At 49.3% G+C, this 14,328-nt stretch overlaps 1 protein-coding gene across 4 annotated transcripts in view; it reads left to right on the top strand.

Annotated features, from left to right (window-relative positions):
- The first annotated feature begins 3,727 nt into the window (after nucleotides 1-3,727).
- Nucleotides 3,728-14,328, top strand: part of ABHD6 (abhydrolase domain containing 6, acylglycerol lipase) — a 53,629-nt gene continuing 43,028 nt past the window's right edge. The window contains exons 1-2 of one of the 4 annotated variants that reach the window (XM_081247456.1): nucleotides 3,934-4,430; nucleotides 13,789-13,821. The gene's annotated coding sequence lies outside the window, so the exon portion shown is untranslated. Of the gene's footprint in view, nucleotides 3,751-3,933; nucleotides 4,431-13,788; nucleotides 13,822-14,328 lie in introns of those variants that run through there. The other 3 variants (XM_081247457.1, XM_081247454.1, XM_081247455.1) reach the window with 3 other exon arrangements.

Raw genomic sequence — 14,328 nt, 5'->3', positions numbered from 1 at the left:
ACTAGTTTTGGCAGTAGGCATCTTAGTGGTTAGAACATAGATTTTGTGTTCATACACAGCTTGGTTTGGATTCTGGCTGTTATCAGCTGTGTGATCTTGGGTAGCTTAATCTCTTTGAGCCTCAGTTTCCTCATCTGTAAAATGGGGCTAATAATAGTACCCACTTCATAGAGTTGTTGGGATGATTCACTGAGATAATATATGTAAAGCACTGAGCACAAAGTGAGACACACAGGAAGAGCTCAACACGTGGTAGCTAATATTTGCCTGCTCTGTGCTACTTATCATGTTGGCCCCTGGGGAGATGGAGGTGGAAAAGGAGTTCACAACTCAGTGGAGTCAAGAGTCACTGAAATGAGTAAATATAGCTTCATGTACACTGTGGTACAAGGGTATGGATGATGGAACAGTTAATTTTTTTTTAATAGTGTGGTTTTTAAAATAAATTTATCTTATTTATTTATTTTTGGCTGCACTGGGTCTTCATTGCTGCGTGTGAGCTTTCTCTAGTCTCAGCGAGCAGGGGCTACTCTTCCTTGTGGTGCGTGGGCTTCTCATCGCGGTGGCTTCTCTTGTGGAGCTCGGGCTCTAGGTGTGCAGGCTTCCGTAGTTGTGGCACGCCGGCTCAGTAGTTGAGGCTCGTGGGCTTTAGAGCGCAGGCTCAGTAGTTGTGGTGTATGGGCTTAGTTGCTCCATGGCATGTGGGATCTTCCTGGACCAGGGCTCGAACCCATGTCCCCTGCGTTGGCAGGCGGATTCTTAACCACTGCGCCACCAGGGAAGCCCCAGAACAGTTAATTTTGCATAGGTAATCAGGGAAGGCTGCTTCAAGGTGGTGACATCTGAATAGCCTATTGGGCAGGAGGCTCAGTGGTTGGCTCAGAATTGCCATGCAGTAAATTTTTGGAGAATGGATTGTGCAAATGGCTCATAGGCCCAGGGATGCTGCCCAGCTGGCATCTGTGTACATGTGGTATCATGTATTTTTCATTTTTCTCCTATGTATATTTCTATATATATACTATTGACTTTTTAAAAATTTTTATTTCTTTATTTTTGGCTGCATTGGGTCTTCGTTGTTGCACGTGGGCCTTTCTCAAGTTGCGGTGAGCAGGGGCTACTCTTCGTTGTGGTGCACAGGCTTCTCACTGCAGTGGCTTCTCTTGCAGAGCATAGGCTCTAGGTGCACAGGCTTCAGTAGTTGTGGCACGCGGGCTCAGTAGTTGTGGCTGGCGGCTCTAGAGTGCAGGCTCAGTAGTTGTGGCACACGGGCTTAGTTGCTCTGTGGCATGTGGGATCTTCCTGGACCAGGGCTCAAACTCATGTCTCCCTCATTGGCAGGCGGATTCTTAACCACTGTGCCACCAGGGAAGCCCTCCATATACTATAGCATTTTAGTCTCAGCCATGTTGCGTTTGTACTTGGCCTTTGTACTTATTGTTACTCATAATTCCATCAGAGCTTGTGTGTGATCCTTGATTGAATAGTTACTAATATTTTCTTCTTATTAAAAGACTCTAAGTCCTTTGGGGCAAGATGTGTTCACCAGAGTGTACCTGGAATGTAGTAGGTCCTTGGTAATATTCGATGAATGAATGAATGAATGAATGAACTTCTTTGACTGGTGGCCCCACCACTGGCTATGGGATCTTGAGTGAGTCAGTTAACCCCTCAGTGCTCCCATCTGTAAAGTGGGTTAGCACATCTCACAGGGTTACTGTGAGGACTCAGTGAGGTGATGTCCAGTGCCTGATCAGTAATAAGTGTGCATTAAACCGTGGTGACCATTGGCACCACTCAGTTCTGACTGGTATGCTGCTGAGTCCAAGAGATGTCCATAGACTGTGTGGCAGGGTGAAGTCTGGGGCCCTTTGCTGCACCAGCTGGCAGAGGAGAGGTTTCCAAACTCTTTCCTAATGCTGGGGTGAGACCTGTCATGTAATAAGCAGTTTATACTTAAAATGACTGAAGGTGCCATTAGGAATGTGGATTGCCCCTGGGACTGTTCCCTGGCCTCCCACCCACCGCTGATTCCTCAGAGACAGTGAATGGGGCATTGCTGACTTGAGGTGGGACCACAGGTGAGTCCCCTCCTCTCCTCCTGCCTTCTGAGCTTCACTGTGAAACAGAAGCTAATTAAGGCTTCTTTCCTGTCAGTCACCAGGTGGAGAAGAGTCACAGGAAAGGTGACTCCCACCTGGAGCTCAGTGTATCTAAATAAAAAACTCTGGGGGAAAAAAAAAACCTCTCTGGATTTAGAAACTCCAGACCCTAGGAGGCCTCTGGGGCCACAAACTATGAATTAGAAGAAGAGATGAATTACCCATTTTTAAGGTTTTGGAGAGGAAAAAAAATTAAATGTAAAAGACAGGTGTTTTCCAGTGTTCCAATACACCAGGTAAAGCTTATTGATGGCTTCCAGCGTGGGGTCTTCCAGGAAGTCATCCATGCATTTCACTCCCTTATTTATTCATTCACCCCCTCGCTGTCTGGTGAATGCTCCCGGAAACAGAGATTGCTAATAGGTGGTAAGTGAGGACTAAAGGTCAGTCTTAGTCCCTGCTGCCTCTCTGGGCCTGCTCTGGGGGTGTGGAAGGACTGCTAGTTTGAGGAGAGGTAAGGACAGAGAAGGTAACATGGCCTTTGATGAATAAATTGTCCCCAAAGCTCTGAGAACAAGTCCATGAAGCAAGTCACATGAAGCTCTTGAAGTCTGAATGATGGGGTGGCCAACATCTTAGAAGAAGATGCTCCCGCTCCAGCCAGGGAGATTGTCCCAAACTCTGGATGGATTCCAGCAGCCCTGACAGAAGCAGATTTTACAGGGTGGTCACCAGTGGCCTCAGAGATTCACCTTTGCCATATCTCTGGGGCTTCTCATCCACGTCCCATTCTTAAAACCCAAGACCTGCCCAACTCAGCCAGCCTTTGCCAGTCTGGAGGGCTTGGCAGGCCGGAGGCTGCCTTTGTGGTGGATTTAAATGGACAAGAGAGTCCTGCTGGGTACTGGTCCCACCTAGGTCTGGAGTGAGAAGCAGACAAGCCAGGGACTCAGTGCAGGAGGAAGACACCTCTACCGCAGCCACCACCACCCCCACACACACACACACGGTGCTCAGCACATAGCAGGTGCTCAGCACATAGCAAGTGCTCAGTAAATATTTGTTAAGTGAATGAATAAGTACTTTGGTGGAAGAAGCCCACAATACAGTGTGGGTCCAAAGGGAACTTAAGGAAGGTTTCCTGGAGGAAGTGACATTTGAATTGAGGTATGGAAAAGAGAGAGGAAGGAGTAGCCAGGCCAAGTAGGAAAGGATGAGAGCTCTTGGCAAAGGCCGAGGTGGTAGAGTTCAGCCTAGGCGCCCTTGGAATGCTAGGAAATGAGGCTGGAGTGGTAAACTGAGGCCAGATGTTCAAAAACCTAGGCTTTGTGGCAGATAAGTTAGATAGAAAACAGTATTTGAATTTTAATGGGTGATAACTTTTATGCTCCCCTTCCTATTTTTTTGGCCTAGTGAGGTTTAATTGTCCTTAAAATGAAGAAATGGCCATAGCGGGCATTTAACCAGTGGTGGCTGAAAGCCTTATAAGATGGCTATTTTTGTCCCCAAGAGCTTTGGAGCTAGACGATCCAGGGTTGGAATTCCCAGTTCTGTCCTTTACAGGGCAAGCCTCTCTTCTCAGAATTCTGAAACAGGAAGCCAAGCACAATGTCCACCTCATAGAATCAAATGAGATAACCCATATAAGGTAGGGTTACTTTGCTTGCCCGAGAACCTGTCTGTCTCTCCGAGCCCTTCGGGGTCAGAGATCCAGCCTGAGTTACTGCCGGGTGCGGGGCCCAGCAGCGCTAGGCACACAATAGGTGCTCAGTAAATGAAACAATGCCGCGAAGAATTCTGGCGTCTCATTGTGAAACTGTGTGTGGCCCTCTAGGTTCCGATCCCGCCCTCAGGCCGCAAGTGAGCGCTTTCGGGGCGGGGCTGGGGTGTTTGGATTCTTCCCCTCTTCCCCCACCCCCGCCCCTGGCTCCGCGGCGTGAAAACAGTAGGCGCTATTGGATGCCTGGAGACGGGTTGCTGGGGTCGGGTTGTGCGGAATACTAACTTTACACTCCGGGCTTAATGCTATAAGCCGCGGGCGCCGGGGAGTGGGAGGTTCTCGCCCCTGAACCCCCAAGACAGAACGCGACAGCCGGGGAGCAGCGCTGGGGGCCGGGCGCGGGCGGAGCCGGCTTTTCTGTCGGAGGACATAGGCCCTCACGCAGCGCCTTTAAGGCTCCCATCCGAGCCGGCCCCGGAGCTGAGAGCGGCGCGGGCGCGGGCGCGGGCGCGGGCGCGGGCTTTGCTGCTGGACCTGAGCAGGGGCCCGGGGCCGAGGACAGGCGTTTAGATAGTGCGGCTGGTCCCAGGCGGCTGAGGTCAGGTGAGGTGAGCGCTGGGGGGGGGCGGGGGGGGCGGGCTGAGGCGGGGTGGGGGTTTGCACGTCTAGGAGGGAGTATCCGGGGGCTCCTCCAATGGCCCCGTGACCTACCTTCCACTTACCGAGTGCGGGCTGCCTGGCTTCCCGCCAAAAGGCACGAGGTGAAGAAGGGTCGGGAACCTGCACCTCCCTTTTTACTCCGTTCCCCCGCCCTGGCATCAGCCCCTGCGCGCTTCCTTCCGGTGCCTGGATAGGTTTGACATTCCCGAATCCCTGGTCCCCCTACTTCCCGGGCCCGAGGTGCCTGCTTTCCTAAGGCCGCGGACAAGGTGAGGATGGGTCAGGGACCTGCAACCTCTTTCTATTTGGCCTCCCCACTGCTTGCGCCATCATCAATCCGTGTGCGCTCCCCACCCAAGTGCCTGGGTGGTTTGGAGGCTCCTGCAACCCCGTTTCTCCCACTTTCTGGGGAAGGGCTGCTGTTCGGCTGCCCTCCCAGCCGCAGTCACCTGCGCCCGTCCTGCCCCCAGACATCTGCACCCCTCAAGACCTCTCCCAGCCCAAACCGACCTCCAGCAGCCTTTCAGCTCCCCTTTCCCCAGCCTGCTCCAATTCCCTTGCCCTTGCGCCCTCTCCTCCCCGCAACTGGCGAGTCAGGATACTGGTCCAAACACCCTGACAGTCCGGAGCCGGCCGGCCGACAACCGCAGCATCTCTAGCCCACTCCTGCAAGGGCTTCCTGGCAGTCTTGGAAATGCGGATTGTGTAACACCAGCTGCAGGGCAGAGCACGTGTGGGTTTGCACCCCTGAACCCGCAGTTGAGTGGAGGAGGCCAAGTTGACAGAGTGCGGTAGGGAGGGAGGAAGAGGGTGCCAGAGGGTGAAAAGGCTGTGCATCCAGGCCAAGATATGAGTCCTTTTTTGTGCCCCCGGGCCTGGCTGTTTAAATAACAAAAGGTCCCTACTGAGACCAGAGGCCAGCATTTGTCTCACCTCTCACCGGCTCAGAAATCCCTAATGGCCGACTCCACCTGGCTGGGAGTTAAAAATAGTTTATTATTAATGATAGCTGACGTACAATAAGCAAGTACAGGGTGTCAGGCCCTTTCCTAAGCACCTTAAAAAAACTTACCTGCCTTATTCCTCCCAACAGCCCCAAGAGGTAGGTGCCACCACTGTGCCCATTTCTTAGAGGAGGAATGTGAGGGGTTCAGATATGGTTCCCTCCCAGGACACACAGTGAGTCTGACCTCAAAGCCCCTATTCTGAACCACTAGACTTATTTTATTGTTACTAATAAATTCTTATCAACAATATTTTTAAAATATAGGAAGTTAAAAATTAGAGAAATTGGGGCTTCCCTGGTGGCGCAGTGGTTGGGAATCCGCCTGTCGACGCAGGGGACACGGGTTCGTGCCCCGGTCCGGGAGGATCCCACGTGCCGTGGAGCGGCTGGGCCCGTGGGCCATGTCCGCTGGGCCTGCGCGTCCGGAGCCTGTGTTCCACAACGGGAGAGGCTACAGCAGTGAGAGGCCCGCGTACCACCAAAAAAAAAAAAAATCAGAGAAATTAATAACCTGTGTTCCTACCATCAGTTTGTTTTTCTAAAATTAGGTTTTCAGACCAGCAAGAGATCCTTGGTAGCCTCCTCAAGGATACTGATGCCCAGAGGGGAGAAGGGACTTGCTTGAGGACACACAGCCTGACAGTGCCAGGACCGGGGTGCAAAACAGGTTCTGGGATAGTTACTTGGGTACTTCCTGGGTTCTCTGATGCTGCCTCTTTCAGCCTAGGCCCCTGGAGACCCTGCCCCCTCCCCCTCTGCATTGGGACCTCCCCTTTCCTTCTCTGCTTCCTTTGCTCTAGCCCAGGCTAGTGAACACACATTCTTCCTGCTGCTGCCTTTGCTTAGGCTGACCCCGCCTCTGGGAATGCCCTTCATGGAATCTCTAATGTCTAAATTGTCACAAGTTCAGAAATAACAGGATGAATCACCAAACTAGTAATTAGTAAAAATTTATTGTGCACACACCAAAAAGACAGAACCCGGAGCGCTCAAACCAAAACAATGGAATGAGGCTCAGGGATATATTATTATAAAGCAGCTTACATAGGGAGAAAGCAGTGATGCTTTATTCTTTACAGTGGTTGCTTATAGTATTAGAATTTTCTTAAATACAGGGAATTGGTTAATAGTTACCTCATATCAACCTTGGGAAACAGTTAAGGTTTTGCTTATGATTTTTAGGGACAAGCAAGAAATGACCCAGGTCAAGTTAGTCTTGCAAAATAAATTAAGCTTTGTTTGTATGACTAAACTGGTCTCATCTGCTCAGGGAATTTTTAAGGCTGGTCTCCATTGTTGTTGTTGTTGTTGTTTTTTGCGGTACGCAGGCCTCTCACTGTTGTGGCCTCTCCCGTTGTGGAGCGCAGGCTCCGGACGCGCAGGCTCAGCGGCCATGGCTCACGGGCCCAGCCACTCCGCGGCATGTGGGATCCTCCCGGACCGGGGCACGAACCCGTGTCCCCTGCATCGGCAGGCGGACTCTCAACCACTGCGCCACCAGGGAAGCCCCTTCCTTTTGTTTTTGATTTAACAAAATATTACCCACCCCTTAGGGTCTAGCTCATCTGTCCCCTCCAAGAACACTCCCCTGATTTTTCCCCTGCCCCCAACTAAAATTTGTTTCTCCCTTGCTGGGATCCTACTACCTTCTACTCCCATGATGGCGTTTGGAAAGTTCTGCAGCACGCATCTGTCTTGTCCTCTTGGGTGCAGTTGTGCTGGCAGGATCACGAGTGTTCCCCAAGACTCCTCTTCCACCTGCCTGGTGAAGCCCCAGGACAGAGAAAGAGGTCCATGGGGGATGGGGTGGTTTCTGAAGTAAGGATAAGCTCGGGATTTCTGAACCCTGCTACCCCAAACTCCCTTCACTGAGCTGCAGCTGATCAAAGACAGAATGGCTCAGTGTGGTACCGAATGTTATAATTACATGTTTGTTTTTGTTTACAACCCAAAGGATTCCCACCAGAAAATCAGAGAGTCTTGGGTCCAAATCCCATTCCTACCACTTGGTAGCTGTGTGGCCATGGGCCAGTTACCTAAACTCTGAGCCTCAGCTTCTGGTACCTGCTTCAGAGGGCAGTGGTGAGATTTAGATAAAATAAAGCACGGGGCCTAGCATGTGGTAAGCACTCAATAAGTACCAGCTATTATGAAGAGTAAGCACCACTTTGAATTACTGGAGAATTATTAACTCATTATTAAATGGCTCATACTGACTCTGCTTAGAGGTGGGTCAAGGGAGTTTGGGCCAAGGAGAGGTAAGCATTTTTTTTTCTTTTAATTTATTATTATTTTTAAAAGATTCTGTACTTTATTTTTTATTTATTTATTTTTGGCTGCACTGGGTCTTTGTTGATGCACTCGAGCTTTCTTTAGTTGGGGTGAGCGGGGACTACTCTTTGTTGCGGTGCGTGGGCTTCTCATTGCAGTGGCTTCTCTTGTTGCAGAGCACAAGCTCTAGGCGCGCAGGCTTCAGTAGTTGTGGCACGCAGGCTCAGTAGTTGTGGCTCGCTGGCTCTAGAGCGCAGGCTTAGTAGTTGTGGCACATGGGCTTCGTTGCTCTGTGGCATGGGGGATCTTCCCAGACCAGGGCTCGAACCCATGTCCCCTGCATTGGCAGGCGGATTCTTAACCACTGTGCCACCAGGGAAGCCCTCTTTTAATTTTTATAGGAGTATAGTTGATTTACAATTTTTTTTTTTTGAGATAAATATTTTTTGTACTCAGGAAGGCCGGTGAGAGTTTCTTCAACTCCAAACCATCCATTGCCTTTACAGTGAGATAGAATTGCCTTTCTATTTGTTAGCTTTTTAAAAATTTATGAGCTACTAGTTCTGTGAGAATCTGCATACCTGGAATGAATGCGTGAATGCGGTTTGTTCAACTGTAAGTGATTATGAAACTTAATGATAGGAGAAAAAAATCTTGCTCTTAGAGATGACCTTGGTTTTCATTGTGTGTTGGTTCAGGCCTATCTTGGGGGCAAGAGGTTCCATGCAAAAGTTATCTGGGTTTGGAGGGAAGGAAAGCAAGAGTGTTTTATCCTAGTACTCTAATGAACTGCTAAGAGTGGAAATCAACTTCCCTGTGTCGTGTTCTTTTCCAGCTCCTGGTTATTCTGATGACTAGATCAATTATTACAATGATGAGTGTTCAAAAGAAGAGGGCCAGGAATGCCCCCCTCAAAGCTGTGTTTGGAATATGCTGGGAAGCTAGTTATGCAAGTTGAAAAAAAAATTTTATTTAAAAATTTCTCCTAAATTGTTTCTTTGTTGGAATACATTAGGATCCCATTTGATAATTTAAGGACTGTTGAGTTTAGATGTTTTAAGACATAACGTTTTGTAAGTTTCACAGTTCTATGGAATTTAGCAGACTTTAGGACTTTTCTTTATTTCTGTGACCCTGTAGGGACATAAACACTTATTGTACTATCCTGTTACAATGACCTTTAGCCACATGTGGCTATTTAAATTAAAATTAATTCAAATTAAATGAAATTAAAAATTCGGTTCTTCAGTCACACTAGCCACATTTCAAGTGCTCATGTGCCATGTGGCCAGCAGCTACCATATTAAGCAGAGCAAATAGAGAACATTTCTGTCTTCACAGAAAGTCCTATGGGATAGCACTGTTTATAAGGCCATGGGAAAGCCACTTGATTATGGGGTTAAGTTCCCTTCTTTCTGGCACGTCATCTGCAGGCCAAGAAATGGAGTGTGCAGAGGATGTTTTACTGTCAAGAACGAGGATGTTAATAAATCCCCTTAGCCTCATTTTGGCTGAATGGCTCACTGGCTTTTTTTTTTTTTTTTTTTGCGGTACATGGGCCTCTCACTGCTGTGGCCTCTCCCGCTGCGGGGCACAGGCTCTGGACGCGCAGGCTCAGCGGCCGTGGCTCACGGGCCCAGCTGCTCTGCGGCACGTGGGATCCTCCCGGACCGGGGCACGAACCCGTGTCCCCTGCATCGGCAGGCGGATTCTCAACCACTGCGCCACCAGGGAAGCCCGGCTCACTGGCTTTTAACACTGCCAGATTCAAAGGATGGGAGAGAGGGTGGAATCAGATGAAATGTCTCTGGGCAGTGCATCTCCTGGCTGCATGTTAGAACCTTCTAGAGAAGGTTAAAAAGTACCCATGCCTGGACTCTGCCCCAGGCCAGCTGAATCTGAATCTCTGAGGGTGGTCCCTGGAATCCCAGGAATCTGTATTTTTTTTTAAAGCTCCCTGGGGGGTTCTGTTATGCAGACCGGGTTGAGAACCACTGCCTTCAAGAGAACAACTGCCTTCTAGACTGTGCCCTTAAAAAAAAAAATTCCTGAGCACTGTAAGAAAATGTGTCAAGGTAGATTTGGTGAGTGGCTACAAATGTTCCTCACTGATTAACTACAGTAATAAAGGTTGGAATTGAGTGAGCTCACTTCCTGTAGAAGTGGTCTCCCCTGAAGGCAGCTTTCCCCCTAGGGAGCATTTGGCAGCATCTGGAGACATTTTTGCTTGTCACAACTTGGGGGCCTCTCTCCAGTGGACCGATGCGGAGATACTGTTAATTACCCTCACAATGCATAGGAAATGCATAGGAGAGCCCCTCACAACAAAGAATTAATCCGGCCCCAAAGACATAATTTTTGCAAACCAAAGTCCTCCCTAACCTTGGATGTAGTTGCCTCTTCAGAAGAGGTCAAGGGGGCTTCCCTGGTGGCGCAGTGGTTAAGAATCCACCTGCCGATGCAGGGGACACGGGTTAGAGCCCTGGTCTGGGAAGATCCCACATGCAGAAGCAGCTAAGCCCGTGCACCACAACTACTGAGCCTGCGTGCCACAACTGCTGAAGCCCACGTGCCTAGAGCCCATGCTCCGCAACAAGAGAAGCCACCGCAATGAGAAACCCGCACACCGCAACAAAGAGCAGCCCCCGCTCGCCACAGCTAGAGAAGGCCGGGGTGCAGCAACGAAGACCCAAAGCAGCCAAAAATTTAAGAAAAAAAAAAAAAGAAGATATATAGAGGTCAAGATATCCTGCTAAACAGAACCCTCAGAAACCCTCTTGATCATATTTCAGGTTTTTCAATCCCCGAAGCTGTGTAGGGTGTTGCTGTCTGTGGTTGGATGCCTTTGGGGCTGTACCAGGGAAGCTGCTGATTCAGGGAAGCTCTACCTCCTGCTGAAGGTGTGGGAAGGTTCTTACTTACACTGCTGCAGGTTGAGATCCTCTTCTTGTGAAGTAATTACAGCCTTTCTCCTAGGTGGTTTAAGCTGTGGCTTTTGGATGTTGGTATTGGATGTTTGACCTGTGATATACCCAGAATAGGATTCAAGCTTGGACTTCCCTGGCGGTCCAGTGGTTAAGACTCTGCACTTCCACTGCAAGGGGCACGGGTTCTATCCCTGGTCTGGGAAGTTCCACATGCTGCGTGGTACAGCCCCCCCCCCCAAAAAAAAAAAAAACGATTATATGGAATAGAATTCAAGCCTTGTATGTGATGAAGTTTGGGAATTGAGCTATGGGTTACACTGTGGGAATATAAAGATAGCAGGCATCTGAACAGATCTGGGCACAGTGGCAGTGCACGGTGATGGAGGTGTGGTGTTTCTGAACACAAGTTCGTGTGCCCGACACACAGAAAGGCCAAACGAACCAAAACGTCAGGTTTTGGAGCAGAGAAAGTTTATTGCAGGGCCAAGCAAGGAGAACAGGTGACTCATGCTCAAAACCCTCAAACTCCCTGGTGGTTTTGGGGGAGACCATTTTAAAGTCAAATTTGGGGTGCGGGCTGCAGGTTGTGAGTTTCTTCTGATTGGTTGGTGGTGAGGTAACAGGGTAGTGCTCCAGGAATCTTGCGCTCATCCTGAAGTTACCATCCTCCACCTGGGTGGGGGACTTAGAAGAGGTCAAAGATACTGTGATGTATATTCCCTGAGGAGGAACCAGGACCCTGCCCCAAGGCTGCACTATTCTGAGGGCTCCTCTGTTTCTGCATTCCCTCTCTTCCCTGATTAGCAACTGTTTGAATCTTCCCTTTGGAACTCAGGGAAGGTCAAGGAGGCTGAGTGAAGCCTACAAACAAGAAATGGAGGACACAAAAGGGCTTTTGTGCCTAGGAGGCCCCCATAGGGTCCTGCTCGGTTTCAGTGGCAGGGCTTTCTAGCGCCGCCTAGGAAGGCAGGGCACTCTTCCCAGCTGTGCTGTAAGCAGTCGCATCCGCCAGTCACTGCTTTGAGCAGTCCCCATGCATCATCTCATTTTGTCCCCACACTGAGGCTCTGAGAGGTTCAATGACTTGCCAAGGTCACACACGCATCAGTGACAGAGCAGAGAACTGAACCCAGGTTATGGAACTGCGCAGCTGAACCCTCAGAGGAGCTTTTACAGATGGGGTAATGTTTTCGTAGCCAAGACTTGAAGGTTGAGCGGGAGCTCACCAGGCAGGCGCGTGCTAGGGAGAGGGGAGCGTTTGTGCCAAAGCTGTGCGGGTGTGAAGGAGCGTAAGGCGTCGGGATTGCAGATCATTCAGGGAAGGCTGGGGCGGGGGCCTATCCATGTCATGCTGAGGGCCACTGTGAGCCACCAGTGGAGTAGGGGCAGAGGAGAGAAGAGCTGTGTGCCATTGGGCACATGGCTTAACCTCTCTGGGTCTCGCCTTCCCATCTGAACTGGAGCCTCTAAAGCTACACTGCTCTGATGAGGAATGTTCATTTTATTGGTGGCCGTAATGAGCAAAGTGAAGGAATGGCCTGCAGTGACGCTGCTGGGGCCGCCCTGCTGATTCATGGCTTTCATGCTTTCACTTGGTATTTATACCAAGTGCCCACCAAGTGTTACCGAGTCCAAGCTCGCTCTGCTCGCCGCACAAGAGGCCGGTGAATCGGAGACGAGGTGTTGAGGCAAGGAAGACGACTTTATTCCGAAAGCTGGCTGACCGAGAAGATGGCAGACTAGTGTCTCTGATAAACCATCTTATCTGGGTTTGGATGCCAGTTTCTTTTATAGAATCAGAAACGGGGAGGTGGTGAGGAAGTAAAGTAATAAGGCAGAATAGAGAGGGAGAGGCGGAGAGGAAGTAAAGTAAAAGGGCCATCGTCTTGCAGAACATCTCCTCGAATGACCAGCCTCCGTGAGGGGATGTGTTAGTTTCTTTTTTTCTTGCAGCCGTTCACAGGTGGGCAGGGTTCCCTGAGGCAGGCCATTATGTATGAGTATAATAACAAAAGCAACGAAAAGCAAAGGTTAAAGTCAAGCAGGTCCAACGTGGGGTCCCATTTAGCTCTTCCCTTGCCCTTCACACAAGGGCAAGGCACGTGTATGCTAAAGTGCCATGGCAGATGCAGAGACGTACTAAGACTTGTCTTCAAGGAGCTTGCAGCCTAGTGGAGGGTACAGCCCGTGTTTTCGCGAGTATTATGGTAAAAGATGCAGGTCATAAATACTTGTAGGCATGGAGAATGAAGCCGAGGTTGCTAATGGCTGGGGGACTGAGGAGATAACTCTTAGTTCTGCCAGAAAGATTTGTTAGGAGATGGGGATAGATAGAGGGTATCGTCCAGGTCGACAGAAAATGGGGCAGTGGAGAACAATACAAAGCCAGTTCAGGCACAGTCACCAGAGGGTCAGATTATCAGCCTATCTAGTAACAGATTCCCCATAGTTTCCAGGTTTTAGCGGAGAAGCAGACGTTATAACAGGAAAATATTCATTAATGGACTTGCCACTTACAAACTTGGGTCCCACCCCATCGTGCCTCCCTCTCTTTTCAACACTGGTGTCCAGCCATGCTCCAGGAGCATCCACCTCTTGGTCATCGTCTCTCCCAGGTCGTAAGGACATTTTACAAATACAAGACAAACCTTGGAGAGAGAGACATGGGATTTCATGAACTCACCGCAGAAGCCGCTCGACTGTGGAGGCAGTAATAGATGGGGTCTGGCACCGTGACACCTGTTAGTTGATGATGAGAGGGCGGGACTTGAAAATCAAAGGATTGAGAGGCCTGGGGCAAAGCAGTAAAGCATTTTTGCAAAAAAAGTCCCCCGTATAAAAGCGCTGTGACAACCAAATGTTAACTGGAAGGACTTACCATACTCTAAGGCAATTTACGTGCAATTTATTCTTTGTTCTAAGAATTAGCACAGGATGGCAGTTATGACTTAAATTTTGTTCCATATTTGCTACTGATCTTAAGATAGACAGATTTTGATTTTTGTTTACTTATTTGGATAAAGTTCTAAACAAAACTGTTTTAACTATGAAATTTTGAGCGTGGCATCCTCTTTTTCTGATGCTGATTTCCCTGTGTTACAGAGATCTCTGGGGAAGAGATTCTGGCTAGAGAAGGTAGGGACCAGCTCATGAAGGGCTGTGAATGCTGAACCACATTCTGGGAGCCAGAGATCTTGTCCTGGTAGAACCTGCCAGCTGTTTATAACAGGGCTCCTTTTTGTCTCATACTGGCTTTGTCCCTGCAGTTAGAAAATACTGTAGACCAGCTTCCCTCCTTTAGAAATGACAAAGCCCTCTTTAATCTCCTTGCTTTTCTTTTGAGTTCGGAGCACAGATTCGAGCCATGGGAGAGTGTTTTGGGGCCCTGAGGTTCTATTTCAGGCCTTCTGCTATTGCATACCCATATAGAGGGCTATTTTAATTCCTTTCAGTCATGTGGAAAATAGTCACTTATGTGATGTTCTTTCTAGCACTTTACCTTTGAGAGCTGATCTCAGCCAATGACAGTGCATGTGTTCGCATTAATTCATAGAGCAGTGTTCGAATTAAAGCTTGTTCTGGGCTCCCTGAGAGCCTGAAGACTTTGTGGTCCTTGGAGGTAAAGGGTCAAGTGGCTTTTGG

Source organism: Mesoplodon bidens, assembly GCF_964165515.1.
Source record: "Mesoplodon bidens genome assembly, chromosome: 10".
Taxonomy (NCBI): Eukaryota; Metazoa; Chordata; class Mammalia; order Artiodactyla; family Ziphiidae; genus Mesoplodon; species Mesoplodon bidens.
This window is presented reverse-complemented; position numbering and strand designations above follow the sequence as displayed.